Consider the following 24,014-nt stretch of genomic DNA (forward strand, 5'->3'; position numbering starts at 1 on the left):
AGTGATCGTCAATAATAGTTTGTTTGTGCATTAATATTTAACCAACATAGATTAAACATGTTTAGGGTTAATCCTATTGATATTAGTCAGAAATCGCACATGAATACGATCAGAATAAAGTAGAGGCCTATTATTAGGGCAGGCTCAATCTCGTTTAGGTTGGATTTGTACCTTCATCCCCGAACTACCAGCCATGGTTCCTGTAGACACCCATTTGTGTCTCCCCAAAATCAAACCCGGTGATGAGTACCTTTCACGTTGAATCATAATCGAATGAAGTGAAAGTGTGGAAAGTCTAGTGTTGCGGATAATTTTAATTTCTTTTCTCTTCTCTCTGTTTTTGAAAACCTATTTTAAGAAAACAGTCGGTCCAGTTTGGTTGGTCCATGATATGGGTCCAATAATAGAGTAGTTGGATAGGGCTTGAAAAGAGCTTTCCAACGTTATATTATAAGCTCAATTCCGATGAATATTGAGGAAATTATGGCCAAATTACTAAACTGGACCCGGTTTGAGCCTTATATGCGGCCCAATGATTTAGAGGAGGGCCTAATATGGATTTATCATTCCTAATGCAATTAAAATGGTTTTAGTCTTCTAGATTTTTCTAGAAGTTTCTTTTCATTTCTAATTCAATTAGCGTTGATAAATTGACTTTTGTTGACATTTAGAATTTTAATCAGAATAAAAGAGTTTTTTGAGGAAAATACGATTTTATCCTCCTGTACGGTTAAATTTTATCTGATTTAAGAAAACGCGTAAAAAAACTGGTTAGTGCCTAACGCCAGCATTAGCGCTAGGCGCTAAGGCGCTAGCGTTAGCGTCTGACGCTAATGTCAGCGTCTGGCGCTAACTCTGTTTTTTCACGTGAGAACTCTGGTTCGGTTTTCTATCTTTTTGGCTGATTTTCTCTATAAATAGCCTCCTAAAAACTCCGTTTTGGATCATCTACAATCATCAACTCCTTAGTTTTCTAATTCTCTTCTATCTCAAAGCTAGAAGCTTTCTTTTTCTCTCTTTTCTAAACCACCCTTTACACAAAATTCCGTATTCACAAGACCTAGGAACACCTAGCATAGTTCGAAGTTGTCTTCGCCCTAGACGTGAAAGGTTTTAATTTCTAAGGGTTTGGTCCCAAATCTCTCTTTCAATTATCTAATTTAATTGTTTGTTTTATATTTTACTTGAAGTTACTAACGTGTGTATTTTGTTATTAGAAAGAGGTACGAGGCATCCAAGTAAGTGCTTTAATTGTTTACATTGATATTATGATGTAGAAATCATGTCTAGGTTGTTATTATGATTCCAAGTGTTATGTTAGGGTGTTTTGATCTTCCTAGTATCATGTCTATGGTAACTTTAATATCAAGTATGATTAAAAGTTTGATGCCTTTTATTTTCTTTCCTAATATCATGTGAGTATCATGTTAGGGTTAAAGGTTTGATTTTTATTGCTTAGTGACATGCTAGGGTTTGTTATTAATCTTGTTAGTATCATGCCTTGGATCTTGCTATTATTATGCTTTATTTTTAACATTAACATGATTATGAATATTATTATTATTATTGTAGCTTGATATTGTTATTGCTTGCTCACGCATTTTATGCATGTTTAAAGAGAATTGGTACTTGTAATCACGCTTAATAAGATAATTAATAATCTTAATTAGGGTTAATTTGATTATAATTCAAGTGATCGCCAAAAATAGATTTATTTGTGCATTAATATTCAACCAACATAGATAAATAGGTTTAGGGTTAATACTATTGATTGTATGTTAGTCAGAAAGCGCACATGAATACGATCAGAATAAAGTAGGGGCCTATTATTAAGGCAGGTTAATTTTCTTTTAGGTTGGATTTGTACCTTCATCCCCGAACTACCAGTCATGGTTCCAGACCTATTGGAGTTGATGATCTCCTGGATCGTTAAAGGGTGTAACCTTCACCTCGTGAATGGTTTACAAGTTCCTAAAACTTGTTGGCGACTCTTTTGCTCTATCTTCTTTCCCTTTGGACGCCACCATACTTTAGTGGATGATCACAGTGGGGTTCAAGCTAGGGGTAATGCTTGAAATATTCCCTACAGTTTTTGGCGACTCCACTGGGGAGGATTTCTATTTTAATTCCTGAAATTTATTTTTTGGCAATGATTTAGAATGAGAGGATGAGACTCGAAAAGTTCTAAGTATTTCATGTGCGTAATTTTGATTAACATTATTGTCATATGCATAAAAAATATCTCATTGGAAAGACCATCCGTAATGAGTTAAAACATAGGATTTTTTTACACGTAGGAAATTTGAGAAATATCTTTCACAACTAGGATCGAAATAATGCTGCGCGAAACTGGAAAATTTTATCGAGCACAGAAAGCTGCTGAGGCATGTAGGAACTAGCGTCAGCGAACAAAGATTAGCGCCAACATTTTGACGTTAGCGCCAGGCGACAGCTTTTGTCGCCAGGCGCTAAAGCCAAAGAGTGGCGCTGGCCTCTGTTTGCGGGCGCCAAGTTCTTCCAATACCGAGCCAGAAATATGCGTTCTAATTTCGACCAGTTTTTAGCACTGTTTGCTTGATCCTACTTCCTGATTGAGTTTTTCTCACTTTTCTGAAACCCATATTTGTTCTACATATGGACATAACCCTCTAGGAATTCATGCTCCATCTACCTGATTGAACGCTCTGAGCAACAAAGGGTACATCCGAGAATGTTGAATTCACCAAACCATGGAAGCGAGTTTTTCTAAATTCGCGGTGTCCCATCCACTCGCGCCAAGCCTTCACGGTTAGGTTTCCGCGTGGTGCATCCGTACAATTAACCATGGACCCACTATTGACTAACCCATATCCCGAACTTTAGAGAACTAAAGCCATGGTTAGGTTGCAAACTCATTGCATCATATTGTTCCTACTTGACTAATTGTGCATTATTGGTTGTGCATACTCTATGTGTTTTTTCCTAACCGTTTGTTTGACTTGTGCTAAGATTAAATAAATTAATTCATGACTAAAAGAACTTTGCATAATTAATTAATTAATTAATTTGAGTAAATAAATTTTAATATTTAATCAGAGTTGATTTAGTACGACTTTAGGCATACCCTGTAGAGTAATAATATTGAAAACAGTTTCAAATCGACGCTCCATCAATGGCGCCAAAATTTGAACTATAGCGTCACTCTGTGGAGTGTAGCGCCTGGCAACAATCCTATCGTCTAGCGCTACACTGCAAAGAGAGGCGCCAGTCCTGTCGTTTTGACGACAGTTCGGTTTATTGCTCGAGTCATCACCTTATGTCTAATTGAACAGTTTTTCTAGTCGATTCGGTTAATTTTTATTGGTAATTATACCTTATCAAGTCATTAATTGAGTCTAAGCACTAAGTCCCATGGTCTTACACAAGAGTCAAAGCATGTCACTTACACTCACCATATAAAGCACACACTAATACACACTTTGACCATGTCTAAGGGAGTCTTGTATGCGCGTTTTTTTCTGTCATTTTTTTTAGGGGGGTAAGTCGGATATTAATCCTCCAAATAAATCAACTTGTTTAAACCCTATACGTAATTGCCAAAAATATATATACCCCTTATTTTTGCCAAAAATATACACCTATTTTTTTCTTTTCCTCTTTTAAACCGTAAAGTCAAGGTCAATTTGAGTCAAATAATTAAAACAAGAAATGGTTTGATTTACAGCGCGTGGTCAAGAAAAGAAGGGAGTTTAATCAAAGACAACCTTTTTATCCAAGTCCAACTTTTCGACAAACCCATCGCTCGTAAAAGGAAAGCTAAGACAATAATGGCAACTCAAGAAGAAGTCAATGAGCTCAGGAACCAACTGATTACCGTGACTGAGGCGTTAAAGGTTCTAACCCTCAAGATTGATGATCCTGTGAAACAACAACATATGGACCTCCTGCAAGAGAGTCTGAGCAAACTGTCTAGCAACTACAAGTTTCAAGGGATTAGCTCATAAGGGGTCTCGGTGGACAAGGATCTTCTTCCGCAGAATTTCAATGCCAACGACATCCCGTAATTCAAAGCAACTGATAACCCTTACTTTCATTTAAGAGCCTTCGAACAATAATGAGTATTAAGGGTATCAACAAGAAAGTGTTTTCCTCTCTGCTCTCACTATCTCTCGAAACTGTTTGCCAACAATGGTTCTTTTCTTTCGAGAAAGAAAGAACCTCTACTTGGGAGTCCATATTAAACGCTTTCATTGATAGATACAAATGCAATATTCAAGTTGAGACCGGCTATAGGGAACTTGAAATCCTCAAGAAGAAGGAGAATGAAGGTTTCACCTCTTTCTTTAACAAATGGAGAGAAACCTCACCTAAGATGATTGAGGTGCCAAGCGAAAAAGAGTCCGTAAGGTTATTCATCAAAAACCTTCAAGAAAAGTACTCCAAGAATCTCAAATACCAGAAAAATCTCCATACCTTCAAGGCCGTCTACGACATTGGAATTAATATTGAAGATGACCTGGCTAAGTTCAAAGCTGCTAACAATAACTCCAACAGTGGCTGGAAAGGCAAGAAGAACGACAATCCTTCTTCTTCCAAAACCACCCACTCAAACAATGTTGGCACTTTTAACTTAAGTGAAGTCCTTGCTATGAATAATCAAGTACAAAAGAAACCATTTAGGAGAAACTTTACTCCTATTTGGCATGACTATGAAACCGCATTTGACCGATTAAATGCAAAAGGTCTTATAACTCCTATTGGACCGTTTGGGGACCCACCAGTCGAGAAGAGAACGGCTAATTGGAACCCCAATGCACATTGCAAGTATCACCAAGGTAGGGGCCATCTTACTGAGAACTGTTTGAAGCTTAAGGAAGCTATCCAAGACTTAATCGACAATAACAAACTACCATTGCCCCTTGCCAGTAAGAAGCCAAGTATTGATAATGCGCCTCTCGTTCACTCCTTGGCCATCTCTGATGAGGAAAACGAGGTTGATCCCTCATCTCTCATCAAACTTGTTGAAGAAATTCATGTTATCGAAGAAGAGGAGGAGATCCTTTTCGATGCCGTGGATAACCTTCCAGAATTAGCAAGTAAAGAGGACATACAATTGCTTACACTTTCCATGATGGAAGGGTCCAACTTGCTACGCGAAGCCCTCAAGGTTGTGAAGGAACTTCAGAAAAAGTATGATGAGGTTCCACCCTCGAAAAATAAACCTAGGAAAGAGTTCACACCCATGGGAACGACCTATGATGCGAAACACTTTCCTTTACAAGTAATCGATAAACCCAAGAAGAGTAATAGACTCTACACTCCAATTGGGATCCCATATGCACAAATGTTCAAAATGCTCTCCAAGAGTGGCGAGATCAAACCTCTCGAACCGAGACCATTTGAATCGTTAAAACGACATATAGATTTTATTGTCAATATCATCAATCAAGGGGTCACACTATTGAAAACTGTTTTAAATTTAAGGATTTAATTCAGAAAATGATTGATGATAAGAGGCTAATCCAAGTTCCACAAGAAGAAGACGTAAATATTAATGGAATTTGGGACAGCGATGAAGAAGACGTTTACTTGAGAGACATGGTAGGACCTCCACCTTCGGTGTCATATACCATGGAAGACTTTTGGGTTGAAGAAGATTCATCAATAGACGTCCTTACAAGATCCGGGAGAATGCAACCTCCTGTTTCGACACAACCCATGCCTACCACACAGCAAGTTCCCATACCTATCATAGAAGATAATGACATTGTCAAACAGTTCAAGAAAACCAAGGTTGAAATGAATGTATGGAAACTTCTAGTGACATCTCGAGAGCATAGGTTGGCAGTAATGAATGCCTTGGATAAGATAGGGATAGATTCTGACGCCACTCCTGAGGGGTTGGCTAATTTCCTCACGAGTGATCTCCCTAGTCCTATCAACTTGATCACCTTTCCGACAAGGATTGACCTCCAGAAGGTGACAAGCATTATAAGGCGTTAAACCTCACAGTGGTTTGCAAGAGAATGAACATCCCTATGACTAGACCTGTTCAACGGGCCGGATCCGGGCTGGACAGGGCCTTAGTTAAATGGGTCGGACTGGGCCAGGGTCAAGGCTGATTTGAAATGGGCTAGTTTGGGTCTTGGATTATTGGATCCGGCCCAGCCCGGCCCATTCAAACTATGAAAACGGAAAAAATATAACAATAGTAATACAACCCACTTGTGGGTCTCCAAAGGAACTTTAATGGGCCTTTACTCCTCCAAAAACCTGAATTACAAGTTAGTACATCTAATGTCGCATAACACATATGACATGTAAATTGAGAAAGTGAAAATTATAGTGACCCCAAAGAAATGTACAAGATCAGCAGTGGAAATTCCTCATTATAATCTTGCAAGTTAAGATAATCATAGGAAAATTCAAGAATAAATTGAGATCTTACGAAAACTAGATTGCTCAAATCAAAAGAAAAAGTAACTAAATAAACACGATGAATGTTTGGAATTGAAAGAGCCAAAGAGGAGAAAGAAAGTATCTTTATTTAAAGAGTTTGGGCAACCAAATTGCGATTGAAGACGATAATCGGCAATGGTAAAGCGACGACGGAAAAAATTAACTTAGGATGAGGAGGAAATTTGGAGAATATTTTTAGGGTTTATAATTTGGGGGAAATTTGGGGAAATTTGCTTGTAGGTGTTTGAATTTTCAGATGAAGTGAAGTCGCGTACAAGGTACAAAGGAGGAAATTTCTTTGGAAATTTGTTTTAAATTTTAAACACTAGTAATTATAGACCCTATAAGAGTCCAGCAAAAAAAGTATAAACCCTATAAGAGCCCAGCCCAGCCCTGTAAGGATCCATGGTTAGCTGACCCTTTAAGGACCCGACCTGTTTAATTATTGGACGGGCCTGGCCCGTTTATAATTGAGCTGGGTCAGGGCTTTTAATGGGCCCTCTGTCCATTGAACAGCTCTACCTATGAATTTTGTAGACAATGGATCAGCCATTAATGTCTATCCACTTAGAATTGCGAGAATGCTAGGCATAAGGGATGAAGACTTAACCCCGTCAATACAAGGAATAAGAGCCTATGACAAAACTCGTCGTCAAGCTCTTAGTAAAATTACTATGAATGTAACGGCGGAAGCGATAGAACACACTACTACTTTCCAAGTAGTAGATATTAAAGCTTCATTCAATCTATTGTTAGGACGCCCTTGGCTTCATGATCTAAAGGTCGTCCCCTCATCTCTCCACCAACAGGTAAAGGCCATAGTTGGAGGAATTCCCATTACAATCGATGCTTCACCCATGAGAATTAAAGCTATAGAAAATCCAATAATTAATGTGGAGCACGATGAAGACGATGAAGATTTGTGGGGCTTTCATGAAGAGGTCTCCTTAATCGAGGAGGATGAAAGGACCCCTCTCTGCCACGACCCCCACTCCAATATGATCGTGAACGCTATTCTGAAGAAGCAAGGATATTTTCCTGGGATGACCCTAGAAAAGAAGAAAGGAATAGCAAAACCGCTAGAATCACTTGGCCTCCCTAAATTAGACACTTTCGGACTTGGTTTCGAACCGACTCGAAAAGATCTCAAGCGAGCCAAGAAAATTGAAAGGCACGTAGGGACACTCGCATTCAAAAGAAAGCAATCCCAATGGATCAGTATCCTCTTACCCTTAATGGACAATTTATAAAAGAAGGAGAGGACTATCCATTACTATGAATTTCCCGAACCATTTGTTGTAAATGGCATAAGGCAACCAAGATTCGAGAGTTTCTTAGATTGCTACTTCATATACAAAATCCCAACTCTTATCCATAAGGAGAAAGCACCCCCATGCTTTGACTTTAATGTCATGAGATTACTATTTGAGCAAGAAAAGGATGAGCCAACATACAAAGAGGATAACTCCTCGCTCGTTCAAACAGTCCTACAAAGCGAAAGCTTCGATCCCTTGAAGCTAATCACTCCAGCGGAAGGATCACTACAAGGGTTGTGCAAGACCGTCAAGGTGACTACTCCAAGTGGAAGGAAAATCTCCATCACAACGAGGCAAGGAACGATGTTCGAAGAGTCGTCAGAGTCAGAGTCTCTCCCTATAGAGTCATCAAAGTCTTTAGTTGTAGCACCCCCTCCCTCTATCTCTTCCCCTAGGATAGTTAGTGATCAAGTCCCTGAGGACATATCATTCTTTGATGTAATGATCTCAGAATTTAATAATATGGCTTCTTCTCCTTACTCCTTGTGTTCTTCTTTAACCCAAGATGACGAGCATTGCTTAACTAACAATGAACAAGACAAAGAACTTATTAAAGCAATGGAAACACTTGAAAACAAAACACTTGTAGACACCCATTTGTGTCTCCCCAAAACCAAACCCGGTGATGAGTACCTTTCACGTCGAATCATAATCGAATGAAGTGAAAGTGTGGAAAGTTTAGTGTTGCGGATAGTTTTAATTTCTTTTCTCTTCTCTCTGTTTTTGAAAACCTATTTTAAGAAAAACAGACAATTTAGTTTGGTTGGTCCATGATATGGGCCCAATAATAGTGTAGTTGGATAAGGCTTAAAAAGACCTTTCCAACAATATATTATAAGCCCAATTCCGATGAGTATTGAGGAAGTTATGGCTAATTTACTGAACTGGGCTTGGTTTGAGCCTCATATGCGGCCCAATGATCTAGAGGAGGGCCTAATATAGATTTATCATTCCTAATGCAATTAGGAATGGTTTTAGTCTTCTAGATTCTTCTAGAAGGTTCTTTTCATTCCTAATTCAATTAGCATTGATAAATTGACTTTTGTTGACATTTTTGAGTTTTAATCAGAGAAAAAGAATGTTTTTGAGGAAAATACGATTTTATCCTCCTGTACGGTCAATTTCTATCTGATTTTTAGAAAACGCGTCAAAATCTTAGTCAGCGCCAAACGCCAGCATTAGCGCCTGACGCTAAGCTTGGCGCTTGGCGCTAGCGTTAGCGCTTGGCGCTTGGCGCTAGCGTTAGCGCTTGGCGCTTGGCGCTAGCGTTAGCGCTTGGCGCTAATGTCAGCGTCTGGCACTAACTCCTGTTTTACGCGTCAGAACTCTGTTTTGATTTTTTATCTTTTGGCTGATTTTCTTTATAAATAGCTTCCTAAAAACCCCGTTTTCATACACCAACTCTCATCAAGATTTTCTTGATTATTCTCTCTCTCTTTTCTAAACTAGCCTTCTCTCAAATACAAAATTCCGCATTAATTAGACTTAGAAACACCTAGCCATATTCGAAGTTGCCTTCGCCCTAGACGTGAAAGGTTTTAATTTCTGAGGGTTTGGTCTCAAATCTCTATTTCAATTATTATTTAATTTGAATGTTTTAATTATTATTTTCCTTGAAGTTACTAACGTGTGTATTTTGTTACTAGAAAGAGGCACGAGGCATCCAAGTAAGTGCTTTAATTGTTTGCATTGATATTATGATATAGAAATCATGTCTAGGTTGTTATTATGATTCCTAGTATCATGTTAGGATGCTTGATGTTTTGAATGACAATAATGATTCCTAGTATTATATTTAGGGAAAAGGTTATAATATCAAATATGCTTATTATGATTCCTGCGATGCTTCCTATTTTCTTCCTAATATTCATGATATTATCATGTTAGGGTTAAAGCTTTGATTTTTATATGTTTAGTGACATGCTAGGGTTTGTTAGTAATCTTGTTAGTATCATGCTTAGGATCTTACTATTATTATGCTTTAACATAAACATGTTTATTTTTATGATTATAATTATTTTTATTGAATATTATTATTATGTTCCTTGATTTATTTTTATTGCTTGATCACGCCTTTTATGCATGTTTAAAGGGAATTGGTACTTGTAATCACGCTTAATAAGATAATTAATAATCTTGTTTAGGGTTAATTTGATTATAATTCAAGTGATCGCCAATAATAGTTTATTTGTGCATTAATATTCAACCAACATAGATAAACAGGTTTAGGGTTAATCCTATTGATTGCATATTAGTCAGAAAGCGCACATGAATACGATCAGAATAAAGTAGAGGCCTATTATTAGGGCAGGTTCAATCTCTTTTAGGTTGAATTTGTACCTTCATCCCAGAACTACCAGTCATGGTTCCATACCTATTGGAGTTGACGGTCTCTTGGATCGTTAAGGGGTGTAACCTTCACCTCGTGAATGGTTTGCAAGTTCCTAAAACTTGTTGGCGACTCTTTTGCTCTATCTTCTTTCCCTTTGGACGCCACCGTACTTTAGTGTATGATCACAGTGGGGTTCAAGCTAGGAATAATGCTTGAAATATTCCCTACAACATCGATAACTGAATAAACTGAGACGGTTGATATCTCAAATGATTCAACCAATAAAAGAGAAGTTAAAATCGGGCTAACACTTAATGAACAAGAAAGAACCGATTTAATTAACTTGCTTAAAGAATTCATAGATGTATTCGCTTGGTCATATGAAGATATGCCAGGCCTTAATAGAGAAATATCTCAACACACCATACCCTGAATGAAACCCGACGTAGATCTTAAAATAAAAGAAGAAGTTCAAAAACAAATAACTGCAGGTTTTATCATGGTATCAAAATACCCTGAATGGGTCGCCAATTTCGTCTCAGATCCGAAAAATGATGGAAGGGTAAGAATGTGTGTCGACTATCGAGATCTAAATAAGGCAAGTCCAAAAAACGACTTCCCTTTACCACATATCGATATTCTGGTAGATAACACAGCGAATCATGCACTTCTCTCGTTCATGGATGGATACGCGGGATACAATCAAATTCTCATGGCGGAAGAAGACATGGAGAAAACAACCTTCATAACACCATGGGGTACTTACTGCTACACGGTAATGTCATTCGGGTTGAAAAACGCGGGTGCTACTTACCAACGAGCAGCGACTGCCTTGCTCCATGACATGATGCATAAAGAAGTTGAAGTATATGTGGATGACATGATTGTGAAATCAAAAGATCGCCCATGTCATCAAATAGCCTTGAGAAAATTCTTCGAAAGGTTAAGAAAATACAACATGAGGTTGAATCCATCTAAGTGTGCTTTTGGAGTCACCTCCGGCAAGCTTTTGGGTTACGTCATAAGCTCTAGAGGAATAGAGATAGACTCAACCAAGATCAAGGCAATCATGTCAATGCCACCGCCCAAAACTGAGAAGAAAATTCGAGGATTTATTGGCCAGTTGCAATACATAAGCAGGTTCATATCAAAATTGACAAAAATATGTGAACCGATCTTCAAAAAGCTTAAAAAGAATGTACCGGTGATATGGGATGACGAGTGTCAAAAAGCCTTTGAAAAGATCAAAGTCTATGTCGCAAATCCTCCCGTATTAGCACCAGCACTTCCGAGAATACCTCTTAGATTGTACTTAATAGTTACCAAAGAGACAACGGGAGCCATGCTAGCGCAAGAAGTAGAAGGCAAAGAAAATGCGATCTACTATCTAAGCAAAAAGGTGCTCGAGTATGAAGCACGCTATACACCACTTGAGAAATTGTGCCTCGCTTTGGTGTGGGCCACAACCAAGTTAAGACATTACATGCTCGTGCATACAGTCTTTGTAGTTTCCCGATTAGATCCACTCAAGTATTTATTCGAGAAATCTACACTCAATGGGCGCATATCGAGATGGATAGTCAACTTAGCCCAGTTCGATGTAAGATTCATGCCACAAAAATATATCAAAGGATCTGTGGTGTCGGATTTTCTAGCAGACTTTCCAATAGAAGACTCGACGCCAATACACGACAATGAATTTCCAGACGAAGACTTGATGGTCACTGAAGATGATACTTGGACCTTGTACTTCGGCGGAGCCTCAAACCAAAAGGGGTGTGGCGTTGGAGTATTACTAGTATCACCTAAAAAAGAGCATGTTCCAATCTCTATAAAGCTTGATTTTGACGTTACCATCAACGCTTCTAAATACGAAGCATGCGTGGTAGGCCTTGAAACAGCTTTGGCATTGGGAGTGAAAAAGTTACGGATATTCGGAGACTCTTCATTGATCATCAATCAAATCTCCAAAAGATGGAAAGTAAGGAGGGAAAGCCTAGCCCCTTACCAAACTTATTTGGAAACCCTTACTAATCAGTTAGAGAAGGTGGAATACACATATCTACCTACAAAAGAAAATCAATTTGCTAATGTCTTGGCAAGACTAGCCTCAATGGTTAGGATTCCTACGGAAATCGAGCAAATGCCTCTAACTATATAAAAAAAAGGCATAAACCGACCTATATTCAAGCTATAGAAGATGATGAAGTGACCGAAGAAGAAGAAGAAGAAGAAGAAGAAGAAGAAGAAGAAGAAGAAGAAGAAGAAGAAGAAGAACTGTGGTATACGGATATACTCAATTATGTCACCAAAGGAGAATACCCTCCCCACGCTGACAAAAGAGCAAAACGAGCATTAAGACTCTTGGCTTCCCAATACGTACTCATAAACAACGAGCTACACAAAAGAGTACGTAAGGGTCGAGCTCTCTTGTGTGTAGGAAAAAGGGATGCTCAAACAGCAATGAGGATAGTTCACGAAGGAATTTGTGGAACTCATGTAAATGGCAAAATGTTAGTCCAAAAGATAATGCGAGAAGGATACTATTGGACTACCATGAATAGGGATTGCCATCAATACGTAAAAAGATGCCCTAAGTGCCAAATCTACGCTAATCTACAACATGTTCCTCCATCTTTGCTCTACACCTACACTTCGCCATGGCCATTTTCCACATGGGGAATTGACATCATCGGCAAAATCACCTCCCCCAGGAATAGGAGGTCACAAATACATTTTAGTGCCAATTGATTACTTCACAAAGTGGGTCGAAGCATAATCATACGCCAAACTCATTGCAAAACATGTAGCACTCTTTATTGAAAGAAATATTATTTGTCGATATGGAGTCCCACATGAAATGATAAGTGACAATGGAACTCACTTTCAAGCCGAGTGTGAAGAATTGCTAAAAAAAATATGGTATTCAACATCATCATTCTTCTCCTTAAAGACCTCAGGAAAATGGAGCAGTCGAAGCAGCTAATAAAAATTTAAAGACTATCATCGAGAAAATGACGGAAAATTACAAGGATTGGCCTGACACTCCACTTCGCATTGTGGGTTATCGCACGTCAATTCGCACGTCAACGGGAAATACGCCATTTTTCTTAGTTTATGGAATGGATGTCGTACAACCTGTCGAGCTAGAGATTCCATCTCTACGCATCGCATTAGAGAGAAAACTTGATGAAGTCGAATGGACTAGGGCAAGATATGAGGAGCTAATTCTACTTGATGAAAAACGACTAGAAGCTCTACATCATGCTCAATGTTACCAAACTCGTATGGCTAGGCATTTTAATAAGAAGGTTAAGACAAGAAACATCAAAGTAGGAGATTTAGTGTTAAAAGCATTAAGGAAAAATGTTTTAGATCCAAGGGGAAAATTCAGACCCGATTGGTCTGGACCCTACATTGTCAAAACAATCCTGTCAGGAGGTGCAGAAAAATTAACTGACATGGATGGAAATGATTTCTCGAACATGACAAATCTTGACCAACTTAAAAAGTACTACCCATAATCACTTGAGTAGAACACTCAAGAGAGCTACGTTTGGCCTGATTCCTTAAGAAAGGATACGTAGGCAACCCTTTACGGGTGCGGCCACTTTATTTTTTTCAAACCTCGCATCCCGGACTTAATAAAAAATTCAACAGAAGATCGACGACACATTGGCGTCACAGAAAAAATTCTGGCGCCAGACGACAACCCCTGTCGCCTGACGCTAGACTGTCGCAGCTGGCGCCAATCGCAAAATCGCGGCGCTAATATTCTGAACAGTGTTTGGGAATATTTCGGTGTTTTTTTCGGAAAATTTTCGACTTCCATACTCGAAAAAATTTCTGGAACATTAAATTTTCGGTTTTCATTGCTTTAAATTTAAAGTAAATAATTTAATTTAAAAGTCAGAATTTCATTAATAAAATAAATTACACTATTGATGGAATTTAAATAAAGCTTAATAAATTAACTTTGAATTTAAAAACTAAGTCTAATAATTGAAAGTTAAGCAATGCTCTTAATCTTTTCTCTCTTTCTTTGCCCTCTCCCAATTCTTATCTGCGTCTTCTTCCTCATCCATAACTTTAGCTAGCAGGAATCCTTTAGAGGATCTAAATTCAATCTTAGAGTAAATAGTTTCTCCTTTAGCTAGGATCCCATGCTTCTTTTCTACCCAAGCCTTCTTCTCTATAGTGTCAACTTTCCTTTTTTCTTTATCCTTCGCAGAGCTTTTCTTCTTAGGCATTGTAGGTGTTATGAACTCAACTCTTTCACCTAAGCGTTCCTTAACAGGAATCACTTTGTCGCCTAGACGACTCTTCACATTAGTTTTACCTTGATTTTTCTTCATGCCCTTTGAAGGTTTCTTCAGAAGCCAACTTTTCACATCATTGGGCAAGGAAGGAGGAACTTTTTGGGTAATCACTTCCCATAAAGGTCTAGCGCTCCAATAAGTATCAAATTTTTCTACTTCCTGAGAGAAAGGACGGAAGGAATTGTTTGAAGTAGGACGTATTGTCTTTTTACCCTGCAGGGATAATAAAAAGTCATTCTGGACAAGCTTGGAAGACGGCAGAAAGGCTGCTTGTTGACACCAACCATCTTTTCTATTTTCCACCAAGGGATGACCCACTTGATGGCAAAATTTCAAGACTCGAAGACCTTCTTCCATTCGTGGCGCCCCATCTTAGAGAAGCGTTTTTTCCTTCTCACAAAGCAGTTTGGAATGTACTTCTCTATATTGTCTGGAGGGCTAATTAATTCCAGTCTTTCCATTAGCCACATCTGTAAAAAAAAAATCAATGCAAATAAATTATTATTACTATATAAAAATATATTTTTGATTTCTGTAATTAAAAATATTATTTTTCTACCTGTAATAAAATTGGAGAGCCCCGGAAAGGTGCTTTTGGATTCTTCTTTAATTCATCAAGACTAAGCATAGTCTCTCCAACTATTAATGACATTGGATTTCTCCCAGATTCAATCTGCTCTAAAACAGTGGATATAATTGCTTGACCCTCATTAGTTTTACCACTAGTGAGAAGATATTGATTAAGCATGCAAAAAAGAAAAGCCCTTCTTCTATGAACATGAAAATACTCAGAATAAGGTCTATCAAAAAAATGGCGAGCAAATTCTTTCAAATTAACTATGCTACCATCTACTATTTTTGTTAGATCTCTGTATTTTAAATTAAAGAAGCGCTCAAAATCCTTATAATAATATTCGTTTATTTTAGGGATTACTACAAGATCTAATGCAGGGAAGCCTAAAATAGCACCGAATTCTTCCGGCAAAGGGCTAATTTCATCATACCCTAATCAAAAGCAATGAGTATCCACATCCCAATATTTTAGGGCAGTATGAATAAAGTCTAAATCAAGATCTACCCTTTTGACACCATAAATACCCCCCATATGAAAAACATCTAACTCTTTTCTCTCCCTGGCAGTTAGAGACAGACACCATTCATGAGTGAAGTTGGTAAAACTTTTAGAAACTAGAGACATGGTTGTTATTTTTCTAAAACCCAAGAATATATTTAATCTACTGAAATTATGAAGAAAATCGGCTGGGCAGGGGGCTATTTATACACAAAATCGGCGCAGTTTTAATCTGGGAAGGATTCGGAGTCAACGCTCATTAGCGCCAGACGCCAAACATTGGCGCTCAACGCCAGAGTCTGGCGCCAAACGCTACGTGTAGCGCCTGGCGCTACACCAAAATGCGTGGCGCCAGGTGGCGCTAACGTGTTTTAAAATATGAGCTTTCCAAAACCGCGTTTTTTTGCCTGATTCGAGTCTATCAATGACTTTACGATCTTTTTATTCTTCTTTTATATCTTTTTCAAAATTTCATTTATTTCTTCTTCTTAATTAATATAAATATTATATTAATTATATTATTTTTCGGATTTTATTTTCATTTCCAAGTTTATACAACTCCAATATTTTTTGACTTTTATTTTTCCATTTTTTTTGGGGGGGGGGAGAAAGTCAGATACCCTCAATCAATAATAAAAATGACGGAATTTTTTGCGCAAAATTAATTTTCACAATTCTTTGCACACACAAACATGCACATAAAAATAAAATAAAAAAAATGAAAAACGATGAATAAACTCATAATAGTATGTATATACAAGCATGTCTAAATAATGAGTCCAAATAAAGGCAAAGTTCTATACAAAGTCAAAATAATAAAAAGCACAAGAACAAACTACGACGCCGGGGGACGTACACCCATCATCTTATAAAACTACGCCGTACGAGGAGTAACCTCTCCACCAGCTCCATCTCCATCTCCGGTCTCCTCGGGAGGTGGAAAACTCAGCACAGGACCCGTCCACCCAAAATCAACCTGAGGTTGAGGCTGCGGAGGCTGCTGCGATGACGAGTCGATCTCGTACATCCCACCACCTCTACGAGCCGAGGTAGCCTCTCCCTGGCCTACCGGCGCAGCATGTGCACCCTCAGATGAAGAGCCTGAGCCCTCTACCGCCTCAGTAAGGGCAGCCTCAGAACGACCGCCCCGACCACCAGCACCAGTGCGGCGACGTCTCGAGCTAGATCTCGCCGGCTCCCTCAGCACCTCAGGTCTCGTACGGGTACGAGAAGGAATGGGCTGACCCTGCAAAAGATTCCAAAATCAGAAACATGCAAAATAGAAGCAGTAATGCAAAAACATAAGAAGGGAAGCTACCTCGTGGACGGCGTCGTCACGACGACATGTAGCCACATTCCTCATCCGAACTAGCTGGCTCCGAAAGGCATCTATGCATCGTGCCATCGCCGTGACCACCTTACGTGAGAACTGTCAAAGGATGTAAAGTCAGTAAACATGCATAACATATATGGACAAAAGTTGAAAATAACTAAGCTTACCCGAGTCTGGTGACGAAGGATCGACCGCTCCACGAAGCGCTCACCCTCGGGAGCCGGAGGAATCATCTCCTCAATAGGCCCGTATGTCCCCTAATAGTGGATGGACATACGAGGTGGAACAAACTCAGTAGGTCCACCCTGACAAAGCAAGTCAAAATCAGTAAAGCATTACTTGGGGGCTACTTAACGAAAGGTAAAAGCTGAAAATCATACCGCCACCTCCTCAGCCGGTACGGGGACTGGAGCTAACAACGGCAGTAGCTCCTCCTCATAGCACTGCCCAGGGATCGTGTAGGATTGCCAAGGGGTACCAGCTCCCTCTGACATGCTCACCAACCTCGCGGTGTTGAATATGTGACGCGGTGGAGAAGCAGGAACGACAAAGGTGTCCGAGGAATGCTGAATAGAAACCCTCTCTCCAAGATACGCGATCGCTCCATATGTCCCAAGAAATAGAGACGCTCAGCAGTATACTGCGCGGCTAGCCCAGGGACAGCCAAGTCGACCCACGGCCGGTACAGCGCGTCAAGCTCCTGCAAGGAACGCCTATCAGACAAGAATCTATCAAAGGTGTTACAAAATGCTCAAATATGTAAAGAACCATACCGAGATGATCCAATCCCAGACATAAGCAGTGGACATCCCAACACGGCGGCTTCCCCAGGAAGCACTCACTGGAAACCAGTGCGGCGACGGTCTCGCCGGCGCAGCTACGGGAAAGTACTCGTAGAACCAGATCTACAAAAGGAAAAAATTATCAGCAAGTGCTAACTAAATCTTATAGCTAAACTTTATAGGCGATAAAATATACCTCTACGACCCTCCAAAAGCCGGATAGAGCGACGTTCCCCGTGAAGGACCGATGTCGACACGAGTCTCGTAACGCTCGGATGAAGTCAGCATAGGCCAAGCTGGCCTAGTCATAAGTCCTGATCAAGTGTAGATCACGGACTGCAGGCAGATAGTAAAGCAGCACTCTACTACCCTTGTTAGGGGAGAACATCCCTGACAGCAAGATAATCACAAAGATGCGCACCTGCTGCTCTCGGGTAGTCGCATCATCATCAAAAGCCGCTGCTAGGGTCGAACGACGAATCCCCTTCGCGCTGAACTTAGTCGAATCCACCTCAACTCGAGCTCGAACAACAATCGGACCCAAGAGCTCCTCAACCTCAGGGGAAAATACGCTAATCTCGTCGTTGAACGGCAGCGCAATAGAGATAAACTCCAGTCCCGTAATGAGACTGAAGTTGGACGGGGTGACCATCATCTCACCCCAAGGGAAGTGGAAAGTGTTGGTGGTGTCCCAAAAGAACTCCACCAGAGCACGAACCACTTAGTGACCCCCGCTAGAGGCAATCATGGCCTCTAAGGTCTCGAAGAGCGCAGCTAATCCGCAAGACTCCCAAAGAAATCTCGCTTCTTCGTCATTGCCCATGTACACCTTGTATAGGTCGCCTAAGGTATCGCAACCTGAACCATGGCAGCGCGTCCTCCCAACTGTGATACCCCGTCTCACCCTCTCAGAAATGTGGTGGACGAGAGAGAAGTACAAAGTTCGCTCATCCCACTCAGGGAGTCGGCCGAGTGAATTGGACAGATCGGCGTCGTCCTCTACGGGCTCATGCTCCCGTCGAACGTCTCGGGACCGTGAACCTGAACCTCGCTGTCTAACCATGCTACATTGTGCAAAATTATCATAAATTAAGGTTCTATAGTATCTAAGGTTCGCCTAGCCGCATGATACTAAAAGAGAGCACAAATTCAAATTGAGCATATGCGGCATTTATCAAACAATCGAACAATTTCTTGCAATGCTATGGCAATTATTGTGACAAATTGGAAAAGAATTGCTAGCAAAAACGTCAAGAACAAGCCACATTGTCTTCCCGACCTTAAGAGGTCCAACAATGGTGATTTGTTCATTTCTTCACCAAATTGAGTCAAATAAGTCTCAAATTACTCCCAAAGCAATTTATAAACATAATCAAACAATTTCATGAGAAAAAAATCGATAAACAAAGAGAATTAAGCAATTTAAGTTTCGAATTTTCAAGAAATTTGTGAACAAATACATGCAAAATTCATTAAAACCGGGGTGAGTTTGAAGAAAACTTACATAGATCGGGAAAATGGATGGAATAAGCTTTGATTTGCAACAAATTTGAGCGAATTCGGTTGAGAAACGAGCAAGAACGAGCCAAATGAAGTTCTAAGCGATCCTCGAGCAAAACACGAGCAACAGCAGCGGAAATGAAGAAGAGAAGGGTATTTATGGAAAACTCGACTCTAGTGCCAAGCGACAGACCTTAGCGCTAGTCGATAAGGCTTAGCACCTGGCGCTAGTGCCAGTGTCTGGCGCTACAGCCAAATATGCGGCGCTAGTAATATTTTAGCGGTGCCAGACTGTCCAGCCACTTAGTGAGGTTGTTACAATCTCTTGCAATATATTTTGGGTTCCTTGGTATGCCAGTTAGCCCCTCTAAGAAATTTGACATGATTTAGTAATGGGTTTTGATTACAATTACATAAAGCGATCGACCTGGTGAATGATCGTCTCACTTAGCTTAAAGCGCCTAAGCATTGGCTCATTCAAAAGGCACCGACATACTGGTTCATTCAAAAGGCACCGACATACTAGTTCGTTCAGCGAGGCACCGACATACTGGTTCATTCAGCGAAAGGCACCGACATACAGGTTGAAAGCATCAAAAGCACCGACGTAAAGGCATAACGGAAGCAAAGTTCAAGCGAGCTTTTAAAGATCAACAAGCGTGGATCTTCGGTAATTTTTCTTCGGAATATTATCGCGACAAATGAGGATAGCTTCAAGCGAGGATATCTTCGACAGCATTCCCTAGCTTGCGGAGAGTTGTCACAAACAACTGAGGGTGATTTCAAGCGAATTTGTCTTCGATCGTGTTCCCTGGCTTGCGGAAGATGGTCACAAAATGTCACTACTACAAAAGTGACCTTAGGTAACACCAAATAGTATCACTTTGAAGGTTAGAACCTTAACTAATTTATAAGTAACACTTTTGTAACACATTAACATCACGTAACATTTAATTTTAACACTTTGAGCTTAAGTAACACTTTATTGTAACACTTTGATATTAAGTAACACTTGATTGTAACACTTTGATATTAAGTACACTTTATAGTAAAATTTCTATTGGGAATCATTTGACTATAACACTATTATAATATTAACACTTGATTGCAATTGTAAGCTTTACTTGGATAAATAAAAAATAAACCGACATACAAGGGCATCGGTTCGGTTCGAACTGGTACCCTTGTTTTTTTTTAAGAGTATTCTTGTAATTGAGTTAAGGGCACCGATTTTCCCCAAATCTTTTACTCCCTCTTTTTCATGATATAGTTCTCGTTTTCCTTTTTTGGAGATTCAAAATATTGTTTCCGGTTTCAAGATCATTTATAACCTCACTTTTTTAACTTTATTTATGAGGGATGGTGACACCTATTTTGCCCTCTTCTCCCTTGAATAATTACGAGTATCAAAGTTTAGCTATTTTGCCCTTGCCCTTATTCTTTCTTCTATTTCCAAAGTTATTTTAGGCGCATGTTTCCCTATTCATTTTCACTTTTCCTTCCATTGGCATCCCCTTTCCTTCTTTACATGGCCGACGATAGAGAAGATCAAAAGGAGGGATGAAAATATTTGAACGGTTGGAGAAGGGATGTGGTGATGGTAATTTCGCTGCTAATTCCGCTGTTTTTTATTGTCGCTTCCTCTACATTTCTTAAACGTGATGGTAATTTTCTCTCTTTATCGTGATTTAATTTCTAGGGTTTCATTTAAAATCCCCAAATTGTTTAATTATGCTCGTTTATTGATCATATGTATATTAAGAATCTCAACTTCTGAATTTTCTATAGTTTCACGTTGAATTGCTAATGTTAGTGCTGATTTTGGTAGTAATTCGCTTTATTATTGATTTTTGTAAGATTTAGGGTTCTAGATTTCAAATTTCGTTGTTAATGCTTTTGAATTTCTATTTTTGTGTGCTATTTTGGTTTTAATTTGTCTGATTATTGACATATGTTAGATTTTAAGGTTTAGGTGTTGTGAGAGTTTGAATAGTGTGATGGTTTTGCAGAATTGGATTTTGAAGGAAGTCCATCAATGGTGATTGTCGAATTAACTCTTTATCATATTACGATTAGAGTATATAAAAAAGCAAACATAGTAAGTTTTTTAAAGAGTACTTCGTATTATGTAAAAAATCCTTTGGGGGGGGGGGACTGGGAAATCGCTATGGGAAGTCATGCCTTCAACCGTTTACAAAGTCCACGGTCAAGTTAGAGTGGGGTCAAGAATTTCAATTCAAATCTGGCTACTCTGTTTGGCTGACTTCTGTCTCCATTAATAGAGTTAAGGACTTAGGGGCAAGGCTTTGTACATCTATTTCAGACCTCCTTTTAACAAGAAGCTACAATATAGATGCAGCTGTCATTGCTGTTATGTTGATCTTCTATCACAAAGATAACAAAACCAAAGCCTTATTTCCAAAAGGATGGAGTTGCCTACATGAACCAAGAGTCATTAAAGTGCAGTTGACAAAGAAAGAAGCAGTAATTGGCCAATGCTGGCTGTTTCCGATCTGTCTAATGCCCTTTCACTTGTTTTTTTCTTGTACTAGCTATGCTAATTGGACTCTAATGTGTAAGTTTCTACAACAAGCGACACAAGCTAATTGAAATTCCTCCCTTATTGGTGTATGTTCTTTGCAACTCTAAAGGTACTGATTTTCATTACTTTGGATGATGTTGAAGTAGTGTAATGTGGGAAAATTGTAATTTATGTGATAATTTTTTTGTTTATTTATAAATGCTTTTGGGGCTGTCATATTCAAATTTATTTTTTAGATATGATTAAATTTTCTGCAATCTGATTCTTTTCTAGGAGCAAAATTGGAAAATTGGGGAATATTATTATCTTGGTTACAAGTGGTGTGAAGTTGCATAGTCTTTTTAGGTTTGATTCGTGATTAGATGATTATTGGGATGGTATAAGATTTTATTATTTTTTAAATTATGCTTTTCGGTTTCAGAGTTTAGTTTTTCTAAAAAGAGCTCCCTTTTTAATAAAGCTTTAGTTCATGATCTGGCTGAAGTGGTTTCATTTCAACCATTGTGATCTTTCTGCAGTGTTTTGTTTACGGAATGGATTGAGTTGAAGTCAAGTAATAACCCTTCTTATTCTGATTCTTTCTATTTATTTGCATTCATAGTTATCAATTACTATATCTGTTCGCTGGTTGGCAGCATCAATGTGTTGAAACTGGAGTGTGTGTGAACTTAAAAAGTTTTGACTTTGTCATTCATTCTGAAATTTGAAGTTGTGTATATATGTTGAGTTTTAATGAAATTTGGTAGACATAGAATTATTTAGTTTTTGATGATTAGTATATATTGCTAATTTTTAGTCTATTTATCATTTTGGAAGTGAGTAATATATTATCAACTATGTAGTTATTTTTTTTATTAGTTTAATTATGAAGTAATCTAATTGTGTCGGTGATAGGTTTTTATTGACACAACTCGATAAGAAGCCCAAGGATACCATAAAGAGTGCTTTCCGAATGAAGATAATCTAAGATTTGTAAAACAAAAAAAAATGAAAAGAGAAGATTACTTGATGTGATCAACTTAAATGTAATTACATCAGTTGTACTTATAGTTTAGTTTAAATATATCATGTTTCTTGAATTGAAATTTTTGATTTGTATCAGGGTCATGACAACCAAGTTTTTCACCAAAGTTTCATTTGACTTGTCCCTTTTCGGAAGAATATCAGAAAATTACTGTGAATCGAGTGCTCAAAGCTGCTCGAACATCGAGCTCTCTCAACTTATCAAATCACTCTTTGAGGTAATTTGTTTTTTCAAATTTATCAAATTCACAAACCCTTGAATTCTTATTCATTTCCAAATTTTATAGATTAAATCTCTATAAAATAATGAAGTTCATTTTTCTTCCTTATCTTATTGGTGGTTGCCTGGTTGGTATAACACTTGTAATCCTAGAAGAGAGTTGGAGAGAAAGTGAGTGATTTAGGAAATGAGGGAGGGTATTATACTATGATTTATGCCAGATTGTAACTCAGATTGTATTTCAAAAAATTAATTGTTAAAAAATCATGTAATACTTTAAATGATTTTCATGAATCCATATTTCAGGTTGTCTAATATATGATGATTTCTCACACATTACATAGGATCAAATGGATCAAGATGAAGGATTAGAGTAGCAAGTAATGAAGCCACAAGCCCAAAAGAACCATGTGTGCACATATGTAGCTGCCAATGCTTTGGGAGATACATAATATATATAAGACCAACTTAGATAAACATTTTTTTCCCGCGATTGAAAATTGGAGTCCTCCGGTAGTACTGTTGCTCGCTGTTGTCACTATTACGTTGAATGTTGCTGCTGTAACTGTTGTTACTGCTGTCTACTGCTATTTGTTACTGCCAGCTCCTGACAGTTGCTGTTGTCTGGAGTCACTACTGCTCTATGTTACTGTTATTTTGCTATTTTTGTTTTGGAATTTGGTGGTCTAGTAATCGAAGTTGAATTTTTTTGTTAGGATTATTAGATTGTTTAGCCAAAAAAAACAAATGGTGTTTATGAATTTTTTTTTAAAGGAAATATGATATTATATCAATTCAAAATATTGTTTATCATATATGTTAATTTTACATTTGTGGTTGTTGTACATGTTAATATTATTTTATATTAAAAAAAAAATTAAAAAGTTGCCTATTTTAAATAATCAGTGTTAGTAGTTGTAGAAGTAAATACTACCTCCGTTACATATTATTTGCAAAGATTAGACATTTTTTCCCTCTACTTTATGTCAAATCGTTGCAAATAATATGTAACGAAGGTAGTAATAATAAATGTTACCTATTATTTAACAAGGTGTTACGTTAATTTATAAAAAGTGATACATAATGTCAAATGTAGTGATACTATACATCAAAGAGAGATTAAAAAATGTTACCTAA

General features: G+C 38.4%; 1 long non-coding RNA gene across 6 annotated transcripts; it reads left to right on the forward strand.

Annotated features, from left to right (window-relative positions):
- The first annotated feature begins 20,488 nt into the window (after positions 1-20,488).
- LOC110716132 lies at positions 20,489-23,690 on the forward strand. 6 transcript variants are annotated; one of them, XR_002510385.1, is made up of 4 exons: positions 20,489-21,190; positions 21,645-22,659; positions 22,737-22,875; positions 23,184-23,690. It is a non-coding gene; the product is annotated as an uncharacterized LOC110716132 (long non-coding RNA). The 6 variants fall into 6 exon arrangements; XR_002510382.1 differs by having other exon boundaries at positions 20,491-20,756; positions 21,102-21,190; positions 21,645-22,875; XR_002510384.1 differs by having other exon boundaries at positions 20,493-21,190; positions 21,645-21,743; positions 22,529-22,875.
- Positions 23,691-24,014: the final 324 nt, after the last annotated feature.

This window comes from Chenopodium quinoa, unplaced genomic scaffold (genome assembly GCF_001683475.1).
Source record: "Chenopodium quinoa cultivar QQ74 unplaced genomic scaffold, ASM168347v1, whole genome shotgun sequence".
NCBI classification, from domain to species: domain Eukaryota; kingdom Viridiplantae; phylum Streptophyta; class Magnoliopsida; order Caryophyllales; family Amaranthaceae; genus Chenopodium; species Chenopodium quinoa.